Source organism: Caloenas nicobarica, chromosome 7 (genome assembly GCF_036013445.1).
Source record: "Caloenas nicobarica isolate bCalNic1 chromosome 7, bCalNic1.hap1, whole genome shotgun sequence".
NCBI classification, from domain to species: domain Eukaryota; kingdom Metazoa; phylum Chordata; class Aves; order Columbiformes; family Columbidae; genus Caloenas; species Caloenas nicobarica.
In genome coordinates, this window is record NC_088251.1 from 15,521,752 (window position 1) to 15,534,723 (window position 12,972).

At 59.4% G+C, this 12,972-nt stretch overlaps 1 protein-coding gene across 1 annotated transcript in view; it reads left to right on the top strand.

Moving 5' to 3' along the window:
• R3HCC1L (R3H domain and coiled-coil containing 1 like) overlaps window positions 1-12,972 on the top strand; it is a 79,091-nt gene that overhangs the window by 57,835 nt on the left and 8,284 nt on the right. The gene's annotated exons all lie outside the window — the stretch shown is intronic.

Genomic DNA, 12,972 nt, shown 5'->3' on the forward strand with positions numbered 1-12,972 from the left:
GGGGAAAAGGGAGCGGAGTTGGTCAGCTCCTGTAGTGCAACACCCAGCCGCACCCCGAGGGCTCAGTACCCTCACTGTGCTGTCATCCTGCAGGTCACCCACCTCTGTAGGGACCATGGAAGTGGCATGTCCTGGAAGCCAGTCCGAGCTGCAAGAAAGGCCCCATCTCAGGCCATGCAAGGCGCTGACTTGCCCAAAATCTTGTAGCCAGTGGATGCCGGTGGCAGGGCACAGGCTACTAGGTGACCCCAGTGGAGCATGTTTGCAGGTGTTCCAGCACAGAGCTTGGGGCTGTGGCCACCAGGAGAGACATGTTGGGAGACAGTAGGAGCTGCAGGAGCCTGCACCATTCAGGCTGCTTCGAGTGGCTAATCACCTTCCCTGCTAAACCCCTTATTTCTCATTTGAATGTGTCTGGCTACAGCTTCTCCCTGTTGCTCCCAGTTGTTCTCCCCCTGCCGGATTCGAGAGGTCTCCGGTCCCAGTGATTGCATCCCAAGAAGGTGCTTCCACGTGGTCATCAAGTAGCCCTTGATTTCCTTTCCGATGACCCACTCTCACAGGGTGCCTGGCTGAGCACCGGGCTTGCTGTGTGGCTGCCTGCTGCAGGGTCCTCACAATTGACATGATGGTGTCTGGGCATAGGGAACCTGACGTGGGGAAGGAGCCACCCCTGTTCTCTATATTTTCCATGGGGAGATCAGAATGCCAAGCAAACCCACTGGAGCTGGGAGACTGATGTGACTGTCACAGGTGTATAATGCTGTGCTCACCTTTCCTTGTGCACCCTAGAGCTGTGTGCACTCTGCCCACCAGTGGCCCGCAGCCCTGGTGCCTGACTGCAGCCTTGTACACGTGTATGTGCTCAGTGCAAGCACCCCCTCTGCTGAGTCGGTAGCTCATCCCAGATTTAGTAACCACCTGGGTAATTATTAGCACAAACTCTGCAAGCCGGCTCCCAACGCCCTCCCTGTGACTGGCAGGTACAGAACACAAACACCGGCAGGAAGCCAGCTGGAGCATGCCGAGACTCTGGATGGTGCTTGGCACAGCGGCTCCCTGAGGCCACAAACCCGGCGTGCCAGCACACCGGGGCTCAGCCCTGGCCCTGAGTGTATGCACACCCACTGGCAGACATGGGCAGGCCTGCCGGCACGCCAGCACACGGCATACATGCACCTGTACATGCACATGTGAGCATAGGTGCACATGCATGACATGCACAGCAAGACACACAGTGTGACGTGCACACACAGCTCTGCAGGTGCACACACCATGTCAGCCGGGATGTGCTCACAGCATGACATGCCGTGGGTACACGCATGCTGCACATGGGGCACACATGCCGAGAGGGCCTTGCACGCCACAGCCCCCAGCCCCTGCTACCAGCACCCAGCAGAGAGATTTTCCACGTGTGGGGCTGCAAGGTACTTCCCAATACCTACTGTTGGAGACCTTCCCATGGATGCTACCACCTCGCCAGGCTGGGATGTTTCCCTGGGGGTGAGAGCAGCCAGCAGGCACCTTAACATAACAACTGCTGTTGCTGTAAGTATCAGTGAAATGAGCTGAGATGTATGTGGGGATGGTTGCAGGGTGGTGAGGCAGGGCACAGGGAGCCTGGCTGTGTGGCGCACGAAGGGATGTGCAGGGGACGGTGGCGGCGGTGGTGGGGACAATGCACAGGAAATTAGAGTGAACAGCAGCCAGACACGCTGCGGGGGGAAGGGAGCCGCTGTGCTTCACCAAGGGCTGCACGCAGGCAGGAGGAGGCTCTTCTGGTGAGCTGGGGCCAGCGTGAGCAACAGCCACCTCCTTGCACAGCTGGGTCCTCCTTTCCCATCCCCAGAGCAGAGGTGTCCCAGCTTTCCCTGGTCCTTGTTCCTGAGGTGCTTGCCCCATCCATGCCAGCCCAGCCCCCTGGGAGTGGGGACTCCCTTACAGCTGGCAGCCCTGGCACCCTACGTCCCTGTGCCTGGTGGCTCATCTGTCACCCCAGAATATCCCTAGAGAAAAAGGAGCAGGATGCTGGGGACTGGTCTGCCCCCTGCTTGTGTTGCATTGGTGAACCCCATGGCCCTTGAAGCAACAGCACTGCTCTGGGAGCTGTGGGATGCTCAGCAGGACAGGAATCTTCCCAGAATCAACTGGATTCATGGAGAACCGCCCCCGTTCCCTCCTGCAAATTCCAGATGGTGCAACACAAACCGGGTGCAGGTGAGCAGAGCTGTGCCGACTCAAGGCACTAACCTCCAGGATTCTTCACTGTGGCTGTTGTTTCTCTTTCTAGAGCACCACAAAGGCTGAGACACCTGCACACAGCCTGGTGGCTGAACAGCACACACATACTGTCAGCACACTCACATGCACCTACACACACACCTGGAGCAGTCTGTGTGCAGCCGCCCCATCTGCACACACTCTGTGCACACACGTGGTGTGTGAGCACTCAATGCGCTGCCCAAATGTGCGCACAGCCCATGCGCACACACACATCTGCACTCACACGTGCATGCAGTGATGTGCACGTACCTCACCGTGAACACTGCCCTGCATGCTGCTGCTTGCTGCACCCACCAGCAAGGCCAGGGCAGCAGCCAGGTGAGCTGCATCAGCCACCCTTGCTGCTTTTTGACACTGGGAGAGGGCACATGCTGTCACCGCAGCACCCTGCGGGATCCCTCAGATGCTAAGCCAAACCCGGCTCCTGCCTGACACTGCTTCCTTCTCTGGAGGGGCTGTGCTGGGACCTTCCTGCTCTGAGGGTCTAATTTCCACCCTAAATGTATTCATGGATAATTTATCCCCAGTCATTCCTGTGCTAATGTTGTCTTTTTAGCTGAAATAGCTCTTATCCTCCCTGGCGTTTACCCTGCTGATGTATTTATAGAGAGTGCTCCATTCCCCCGCAGCCTGCGCTGTGCTGGGTACTAGCTGCTGTCCTCCCATCGTGGGTCTCTGGGCTCTGCCTCCCTTGGCAGCCCCGCGATGCCTCTGCTCCTCTCCCAGGCCGGCTTCAGCACAGGCAGGTCCCCTGGGGCTCATGCAGGGATGCAAGCAAGTCCCCAGCCCTGCCAGAAATGCCTCTCCTGGTTCCTCTTAGGTTTGCTCCCACGACTGCACCTCTGTTGTGCAGTGGCTCACAGAGATGGAGTCCCACACTCAGCTAGCTTCTTGTTTGGTCCCTTTTCTCGCTGCTGTCTCCTCCCTGTCACTGTCCCACAGTGCCTGACCTCCTGCCTTGTCCGCGGACCCCTGCCCACTCTGCTCCTGCACCCCAGGCCAGATCACTGCTCCCTGTGCCCAGATACCACCCAGCCTGGGAGGCTTTTTGCTGGGGCTGGCAGTGATCTGGTGACTGCCACCTATCCCAGCGGCTCTCTGTGAGCTGCTGCCTCTCAGCACCCTTCCCCAGTCCTCTTATCCCACCAGCAAGGTCCCTCTCAGGTGCTCACTGGGCACGGGAACCCCTGGTGAGGCGTTATCACAGAGGCCACGTCAACCCCAAGGCGTGTTAAATTTGTCTTCCTGTCTTCATCGCAGGTTTGCTGCACCCTCTGCAGCAGCTGGGTGAGAAGGCTGGGCTCTAGGTGCTGCCCACCCAGGGGAGCCCCAGGGGTGCCCAGCCCCTTCCCTGGGACTTCCAGCCCTGCAGCTCTCTCCCACCCCAGCCCCTGACTCTGCACAGCCTTCCTGGTCCCCGCACGGTCCCCAGCCGCTCCTGTCACTGTGCGCAGTGCGACCAGGTCCCCACTTGGACTCTTCCTGTCGCCGGGACATCATTAGAAATGTTAATTATTAATTATCACTAAAAGCCCTTTTTGCTGCATTGCTATTCTCTGCCTATCTCTCTGCCCCGTGCTGCCTGTAACCGGATCCTCCTGTGCTCGTCTCCTGCCTCGCAGTCCCGGTCCCTGGTCCCTGCTTTCCCTCACTACCTGCTGAGGCACAGAGTGGGGGAGTGAGGGAAGTCCCCCATCCCCCTGCAGGACATGGATCTGCAGGACAAGCTGGACTTGTGTCCCCTGGGATTCCAGAGCTGTGGTTGGCATGGAGATGCACCAGTGCCAATGCTCAGGCTGGGGACTGCCCTGCCCCATGCCAGGAGAGGGGACATGAGGCCAGAGGAGGGACCTGGATGGTGCTGTGGTGGAGCCAGGGACCATCAGCTCTTCTGAACCAGCGACAATGGGGACTTGTGAAAGAAGCACTGGACGGGGCTCCCTGGTGGGGGGTCTCAGCAGGGTGGAGGCTGCAGGCTGTGCTCTAGCCCACCCGGGCACACCCCTGGCTAGGAAAGAGCAAACAGGCTGCGGGGAAACCTTGGGTGCTGCCAGCGGCTGTCTGGGGCTGGCAGGACCTGTGGGGCCAGCACATGCTCAGGGCGGTTGGCTGCTTTGGAGGAGCCGTGCAGCTGCAGGGAGGCATGGGGATGCCCAGCCTGCCCAGCTCAGCCTCTTCTGCCAGGGCTCCTGAAAGATTTATCAGCTCCAAGTGGATCCCGCTGATGAATCAATTCAAATCACAGTATCTCAAAAGCAGCCAGGTTACTTCTCAAGGAGCAGTGGCTGTCCCCTGACACGGCGGCACTGCCACGGCCAGCGTTGGGCGAAATCGGGAGCTGCTTCCCATGGCAGCATCCCCAAATGCTGCGTGCCAGGCAGAAACTGCCTCCTGGCAGCATCTCTGCCTGCTGGAGCTGGCCACGGCACCTTGGTGCCTCCTAGGGACTGTGGCAGGATAAGGCACAATGGAGTTGGCTGTGACACAGTGCCAATGAGGGCTACGTTGAGTCAGGATGAAACCTGGATCTCTCCCAATGAGGTTTTGTTTCCCTGCTTATTTCTCCCGTCTCCCAAAAGAGCCAGGCTTTCCGGGTTAGCAAGTTCCCCAGCCCCAGGGCTGTCACTGGCCACCCCATGCTGCTGGAAGGCCCTGCTGAGAGTGCTGGAAAGCAAGACAATAGTGGGAAGGAGACACCAGACAACAACGATAGCTCAGGGAGGGGCGTTTGAGGGCAGGCTCTCGGGGGGAGTGCAGGGAGGAGCACCCAGGCTGCTACTGGAGCAGTATTGATTCCTGCAGCACAAGAGCTGCCTTCTGTGCCTGTTCATGGTAGATGTGCAGGAAAGCAGGGAGCAAGAGCTCCAGCTCCCACTGCCACACCAGCCCATGCTCACTTTCCGTGAGCCACCAGCAGGACCGAGACCTGCCCACACTGTGGGCTGCTTCCTCACATTACACAGCACTGTCACGAGCTGCTGAGTCCCCAGGTGTTTGGTGCAATAATGCAAAGCAGATCTAATACACCTCAGCCCTGAGCTCTCTGCAGTCCCCTCCCTGCAGGCTGAAAGTGTCCCCTGGCCGGGCATGGGGAAAGACCCAGGGCGGTGGATGCTCTGGGTTCTCTGGCATGCTGCAGCTGATGGGTGATTCCCTCCTTGCCATTGTGTGCCTGTTACAGCTCCCCAGGGCTTTTCTGTGCCAAAATCACTCTGTAAGAATTTGCTCTGCAGCAATAAATCAGAAGGATGCTCATTCAAGCACGGGCCGGCGCTGGGCTCCCTGGGACTGGGGTGCAGTGAGGCACCTGAGGTGATGCTTAGCCCCAGAATGTGACTCATTTATTTCCCAGCATTTCAGTTCTAGGCCCAGTGCTCACAGCTCAGGGGGGTCCCAGGCCACGCTGGCAGGTTTTTGAACTCCCTGTATTGTCCAACTCCTTTAGAGCGAGAGCAGAGCAAGCAGGGACTCCTCTGCACTCCACATGAGGTCCCAGAGGGTCCCCAGGACTGGCTGGGGGCTGACGTGGCTGCAGCAGCTTCAGCACCCCAGGACAAGGTTGTTCCCTGTCCTCAGACTGTGCCTGGCTGTCCATGTCCCTCCTGCTCACAGCCTAGCAGGAACCCGGGGGGGCAGCAAAAACCCCTGCCTGCTCTGACACCTCCATGCATGTGTTGAGCCAGCAAGTTCTCAGCTCCCTGAGAGCACTAGGAGTAACAGGGGGTGACAGACTCTCTGGCAGATGGAAGGAGACTCCAGCACCCTGAGGCAGGGTTGGGGGAGAACAGGCTGCTCAAGGAGCCAGAGCAGAGCTGAGGTTGCCCTGTGCTACCCTTCCTTCCCATGCGGAGGCCAGGGCTCAGCCCAGCGCAGGATGCTGCACGAGTGGGAGCTGGATGCATGGCTTGCCTGCGATCAGACCCAGATCTGGGGCTGCTGACAGCTCCTTTCTCTCCCGTGCTGCTCCTTTCAGTCTGTGCCTCCCTGCGGCCCCGGCTGACGCAGCTGCAGATGAACAGACAAGGAGAGCCAGGCAGCACTCCTGGCCTGCTCTGCTGTCCCCTGGGAGGCACAGACACAGCAGCTTTAGCTCAAGACTCTTCAGAAGCAAGAGCAGCCCTGGCTATCAGCAGAGAGTGGCTGGCCGGCTCCCGACACTCACTCCTGCTGGCTGCGTGACATGGGCAGTGGGTTTTAGGATGCCAAGGCAACAAGTACTGGGGTGCTGGGCCCGCTGAAGCTGAGCCATGGGGTGCTGCAGTTCCCACTGGCACTACACCAAGCGCCTGGGGCATGGCTGGGCTGGGGGAGACCTGGCAGCAACAGCCAAGCCCCTACCCCAGCACTGGGAGGAGTGGGAGCCCAGTGCCAACCTGCTCTGTGCAGAGCATCAGTCAGCCCTCGGGGAATGGGGTCTCCATGCCTGGGAAGGCTCCCAGGACCCTTGAGACACCCCTCGCCCCAGGAGAAGGTGGGCCACAGTCAAGCAAAGCCTTATAGCCTCACTCTGAGGTAGCTGGCTTCAAGGGCTGGTGCAAGCAGGGTACCTTTATACCTTTACACCCCTTGCCCTCACCCATCCCCTCTTTCGTGGGGAGCATGGGGGTGTCAGTGGTGCAATGGGTCCATGTCCCTGTGGTGGCAGTCTGGAAGGTACCACAGTGTCCCTTGCAGGAGGCAGGAGCACAAACACAGCTGCTGGGGCTGGAGGAGACACGTGAGGATGTCTCCAGTGGGGGAAAGCGAAGGGGTCATTCTGCAGCCCACATCTCGCAGCGCTTGGACCACGCTGCTGCTGCCATGGAAACTGCTGTGGAGCATCATCCTGCCACACAGGCCAGGGCAACCAGGCCACCGTGGTCCCCAGCCTTCCTCAGGCTCAGTCTGTGGGCATCTGGGTTGACAGAGTAGGAGAGGCTGGGTGCTCCCTGCCAGCCACTGTACCTGGGTCACCCTGGGGCTGTGATGGGACGGGGGCACCCCTGGGTGGGCACCCAGGGTGAGGCAGGGATGGAGAGGCCAGAAAAGTGCTGGCAGGGGTTGTCTGGTGCTATTCCCAGACAAACCCAGCTCCCACGTGGCCAGGGGCTCCATGCTGCTTGGCCTCCCACAAACATAAATCATTTTCTAATTTATAACATGAATAATTGATTTTGCCTCCGTAGCTGGCAATAAATCTCCTGAGCGCACATGCATACGAAAATAATAATAATGAAAGCGATCAGGATCTGCTGCCATTGATTACCTGCGAGAGGGACCACGGTCCCCTGTGTGCCACAGTGGGCTGGAGCAGGGGCTGCTCCCCAGGGGGAGCCAGGTGGCCCTGCCTGATGTGAGCTTTCTTTGCCCTGCCCATCTGTGTCAGCCTTGTCCAAGGGTTGCTCTGCCCAGCCCTCCCTTCCAAGTCCCAGGAGTGATCCCATAGGACTGTGGTGATGGAGGGCAGCTTCTTTCCCAGCATCCTGCCTTGTTCACAGCTGCACCCAAATAAAGGGAAATCAAAGATAAAACACATTATTGCTTGGTTTCACCACTCAGCACAGAAGAACTGGGTCTCTGGGGTTAATATATCCTCTGTGCTGAGCTGCTGTGGCTGTACTGGGACCTACACTGGAAAGTCAGGAAGGTTTGAGTACTTCAGGGCATCCCAGACCTGGAGTATTAGCAGTCCTAGTCCTGTAGGAGGGATACCATGCCTGGCACAGCCTCATGCACTGATGCCACATGCAATGCCCCACTGACACCTTGCCAGGGTGGCAGGTGACGAGTCCCTGGTCCCTCAGCAGCAGCACAGACTGTGGGGAGCTGCAGAAGGGGTTGTCTGCCACCTGCCCGAGCACCAGCCTCGCATCCCACCACACGCAGGCGGTGTGGGTGCTATGTAGCATCACTCCTCCCACACCGGCACCACGAGGCTCCCAGGGAAGAAGCTGCTTGGGAATTGCATCGGAGAGCTGCGGCTCATTAGGAACCCGGTTCTGAGAGTGGGGAGGAGATCCCTTCTCCATCAGCCAGGCAAACCAGGGCGGCTGCACCAGACTGCGCTGAGCCTTCTCAGCTCCGTGCCCCAGCGAGCCGGGTCACCGCCCCGCTCTGCCGTCGGCCCGCAGTGCCAGCAAGCCCCACGCCTGCCTGCACCCCCGGGACGCCCCCGCTCTCTGCCATCCCTCGCCCTGCCTGTGAGAGAATCCAGCCCTGTTCCCCCGGGTGCCCCATGCTCCCCCCGCAGGCGCTGGCCCCGGCTGGGGAGTGCTCTGCTCCACCAGCGCCTCGTTAGCAGCCGGTGGACGCGCCGGTCCCGGACACGCTCCGCTCGCTGCCCACGCTGCCTGCGAGCGCCGGGGCCCCGTTCATTATCTGCTGGGTGCAGGCAGGCTGCTCCGCGCCAAACCCCAGGAAGGAAGCGGAGCAAACCTGACCAGCACAGACACCTTCCCCCGCCTGGGTGTCTGGGCAGCCGGCACAGCGGCCAGCCCGGGGGCGGGAGCGCGGTATGTGGCCCCGGGGGTGCCCGAGCCCCCGGAATTTCCCCCGGTGCCCGTCGGCAGGCGGGAGCGGGGCTCTGCCGGCCCAGCCAGCACAGTCGCAGCGAGCACCGCTGCTCCCACCGAGTGTGTGACATTATACAGCAACAAGAAATCCACGGCAGGGTCCCGTGTGGTCACTCGGGTGCGGGAGCAGGGGTGGCTCTCCCGCCTCCAGCCTTGCGCCCATCGTCCCCCCGCGGCCACGGAGATGACGGGTGGTGCCCGGCGGAGAAACGGCCGCGCTGGCACCGGGGCTGCCCATGGGGTTCCCAGCTCCGGGGGTGCGCCGAGGATCACAGCGACGGGTGGCGGCCCAAATTCCCACGGGGTGCCGGGGTCTGCGGGGCTGCTCCCGCGGGGGAGGGGCGGCCGTCCGGGCTCCGGGCCCGTGCAGATGCCGGTGCCGCACTACACGTCCCGGCGCTCCCCGCGGCGGGCCGGGATGGGGCGGGCCCGGCGCGGCGGAAGCGGCGGCGGCGGCGCGGAGCGGCGGGGGACCCGGCGCGGCCACTGGTAACGGCGGCGGCCCGGCTGGCGGCCCGGCCCGGCTGAGCTCGGCTCGGCTCGGCTCGGCTCGGCACGGTGGGGCACTCGGGGCGCGGGCACAGCAGCCCGCGGCGCGCGCCCTGCCCGGTCCCCGGGCTGCACGCGGTGTCCCCGTCCCGCTCTCCTCCAGCCGGTGCCCCAGCCCTGACCCCCACCCCCTGTCCCAGCTCTGGCCCCCACCCCTGTCCTAGCTCTGACCTCTACCCCGTGTCCCCAGCCCCGACCCCTACCCGCTGTCCCCAGCCCTGACTCCCACCCCCTGTCCCAGCCCTGACCCCCACCCAGCTGCCACACCGCATCCGGATAACATGGCACGTTGCAGACCCCCTAACTCTCCCGGGCAGGGGAGTGATACAGCATCCCCAGGTGCTCGGTGTGCCGGGCTCCCACGGCTTGTAAAACACATGCCCAGTGGTCCCAGGTGCTGGATGCTGTTTTTCACAGCTGTCTGCCTGCCCTCAGCGTCCTCTCCATCCTTCATGCTGCCTGTGGGGCTCTGCGTGCTGCCCACCGTAGGGCTCTTGCAACCCTGAGGTGACCCATGGCATGATGCCGGTGTCCGGATTTTGCCCCTTGTACCTTTTGGCGTGATGATCTTGTCCATCTTCTTTTTGGTTTGAGCGCGCCCATGGCTGTGAGCCTTGCTTTTCAGGCTGCTTCTGCCCACCAGGTAGCTGCTTTGGGTTATTTTACCTTCATTTTCCCAGGCTGGGACTCATTTTGTTTCCTGCCTGCATTTCTTTGATCCTTTGAATCATTGCTCTGACCGGTGTTTGCGATACCTCTCTGCTCAGTATCATCTACGAATATAATTATAATTCACTATTCAAGTGAAAGTTTGGGAAATGATATAAAATGGTACCCTGACGTTCAGCTAAATTGTGTCTTGCTTGCCTTATCCGGAAGGCTTACCAAACAATTCTTCTGAAATAACTCCCGCTGGGCAAGCCAACATCCTTCATCCAGGAGCCCATTGTGCTGGGTGTGCGGGCTCCTTCCTCCAGACGTTATGTTCTGCGCTAAGGATGAGCACAGGGTTCATCTTGTGCCCAGCTCTGGTTTTACTGTCCTTTCTTGCAAAGAAAATCAGCACCTGGTTTGCTCTGCCCATCACCAGAGCCTCGGTTTCTTGCCGGCACTGTATGTGTGTTTATGTGGGTTAATTGGTTTGTATCGGCGCTAGCCACACTGGCCAGGTGACTGTGTCTGTGTGGAGATGCTGGTTTTGCTTTCCCTGCAGCTGTTTTTGCGAGGCCTCTGTCTCATTTGCATTTTTCTGGTTAAAAACAGTAATTTTGCCCTTTTGAGTCATCTTTATTTTTGAGCCGTCATTAATTTTCTCTCCCTCCTTGTTTATTAATAGACCTTTTCACTTTTGTGCTGATTCTGCCTGGGTATATTTGTAAAGTCCTTTGTATTCCCCTTAGCCCTCTAGCTGTTAACTCTTTCTGCTGGTTTGTTGTCCCTTTTTCCTCTGCAGCAGCAAAAGGACACACTATCAATTTTCAAATCGCCCTGCTGTCTGAAATCTTCCCCTTCTCTTGTTCCAGGTATCTCCTAAGAGCATTGCAAGTGAAAGGCATGATTGAAATCTCTCTCTTTTCTCAGCGCCTTTGATACCTCCGTTGCCTCCTCACACAGGCAGCGTTTGCTCCGGCTGCTGGAGAGCATCCTTCTCCTGGCAGCAAGGGACCAGGATGACTTAAAGCCCGCGGGGCTGTGTGCAGGCATCAGATGGGACGTGGCTTTCTGCTCCTGGAAGCACGTTCCTTTGCTTCGTGCCGGCAGCTCTGTGTTCTTGTGTTCACTCTGCCTCTCCCTGCCAGGTATCTGGGTCCTTCCTTGGCCCCGTCACCCACTGGGTGAGCTGGGCGGGCTGGGCTGGAGCTCTGCTCAGAGCAGGAGAGGTGCAGGATAGCCAAAACCTCTGACAATCCTTACCTGGGCTGCTGGGCACTGGCGTTGTGCAGTCGGTGAGCGTGCCACGGTGCGTGCCTGGCATGGGATGAGCCCTGCAAGCGGTGGATTCCCCAGTGGGGCTGTTTAGAATCTCCTTGTACCTGCCTTTTTATTGGTCTTGTTATTATATTTATTTTTTCCCCTCCAAAGAGCCCAAACTGCGGCAGGCTGTAAAGAGTGACATTGCAGGTGTGCGAGCTGCATGCCGAGGCTGCGCATGGTCCCCCAAGTCTCCCGGTCCCCCGGTGCTGTCGTCCCCATTCACCGTCAAGGCTTTAAGGTTATCTGCTCTATTGACGGGAGTATGGATTGAGTGGAATTAGAAACCTCAAAGGCTAAAAATACAGCTCCCTGCCAGGAAATGCGGCAGCCTGCTGGGAGGGTGCTGGGTGGCACCGAAACTTTTCTGGGACCTGGCACGCTCCGTCTGAGCCCTGCAGCCCAACACCTGCACCCATCCCTGGGCTCCCCACGTGGAGCTGTGGCTGATGTCTCTGCCCACAGCGGGAGAAGGTGATGGGAGCCCTGGCTTTGCTGTTGGAGCATGCCATAGGTGTCCTTACCTGCTGGGCAGGGATACAGATGATGGAGGAATTTGGTGATGTGCTGTGCAGTGTGAAGTAGGGTCTGCGACATGGTCAGCCCTGTCTTGCTGTTGTTCATGAGGTCCTTCCTTGAACAGGATGGGGAGAGAAATCATAGACAAAATGCTGCAGATGTTGGCTAGTGGAGAAATGCATGCTGCTCTGAGACCTCACAAACGCATGCCATGAGCACAAGCTCCCCATGAGCAGCATGTTCCTGGGGATAATGCAAGGGGAGCCTTTGCCTGCTGGTTGCTCTGGCCACCTCCTAGCTGATGCTCCAGCACCGCCATGGCCATGTCAGGCTGTGTTATGCTGGGCTGGTGGGCATTACGTGCCAGGCAGCTGGGCAGCACTGCCACTGCCACTTTTACCACAGTACTATGGCATGCCCAGTCTGGGGCTGCCTTCCCCTGCTTGCTGCTGCAATGCTGAGCTGTTTTGCTAGCCAGCTCCAAGAAACACCCAGGCCAGCACAGGCCCTTTTGGGTATGTGCTGCTCATCGCCACCTGGCTTTGCGGGGTGAGCTTGGTCCCAGCATCTGGAAGTGGCAGGGTGGCCCTGCCCAGCGTAGCGTGAATGAGACCCAAAGCCAAGGCTGTTGCTTTGTCTCCCAGAGCGTGAAATCGGTCGGTGCCGACGTGTGGCCGTGGCATCGATGAAGTGTGTAATAGGCTGGAGGAGCTGTGCTGCCCTGTGGGAAAAAAACAAAGTGCTGCACCATCCCTGCCAGCGTGGGCCAGCCACCACCTTGCTCTGCTTCTCCCTGGGCTGCGGGAAGCCGCTCTTCCCCGGCAGCATGCGGCCAGCAGAGGCAAAGCTGAGCATGGAGAGGATGCTCCCAGCACCAGCCGTCTGGCTAATGCTGCACCATCTGCTTTGAAGAGTGAGGCAAGGTGAACGGCAAGCTTTCGAGGAGCCCATAAATCCTGCGTACAAAGTCTCTTCTTAGAGGTGACTTGGGATGTGCGTGGAGCAATGCTGCTCCTGGCTGCTCCCTGTGCTGGAAATTATCGGGAAGCAGAGCGTGGGAGAATCAGTGATCTCCCAAAGTGTTTGGTGATGTCCTATG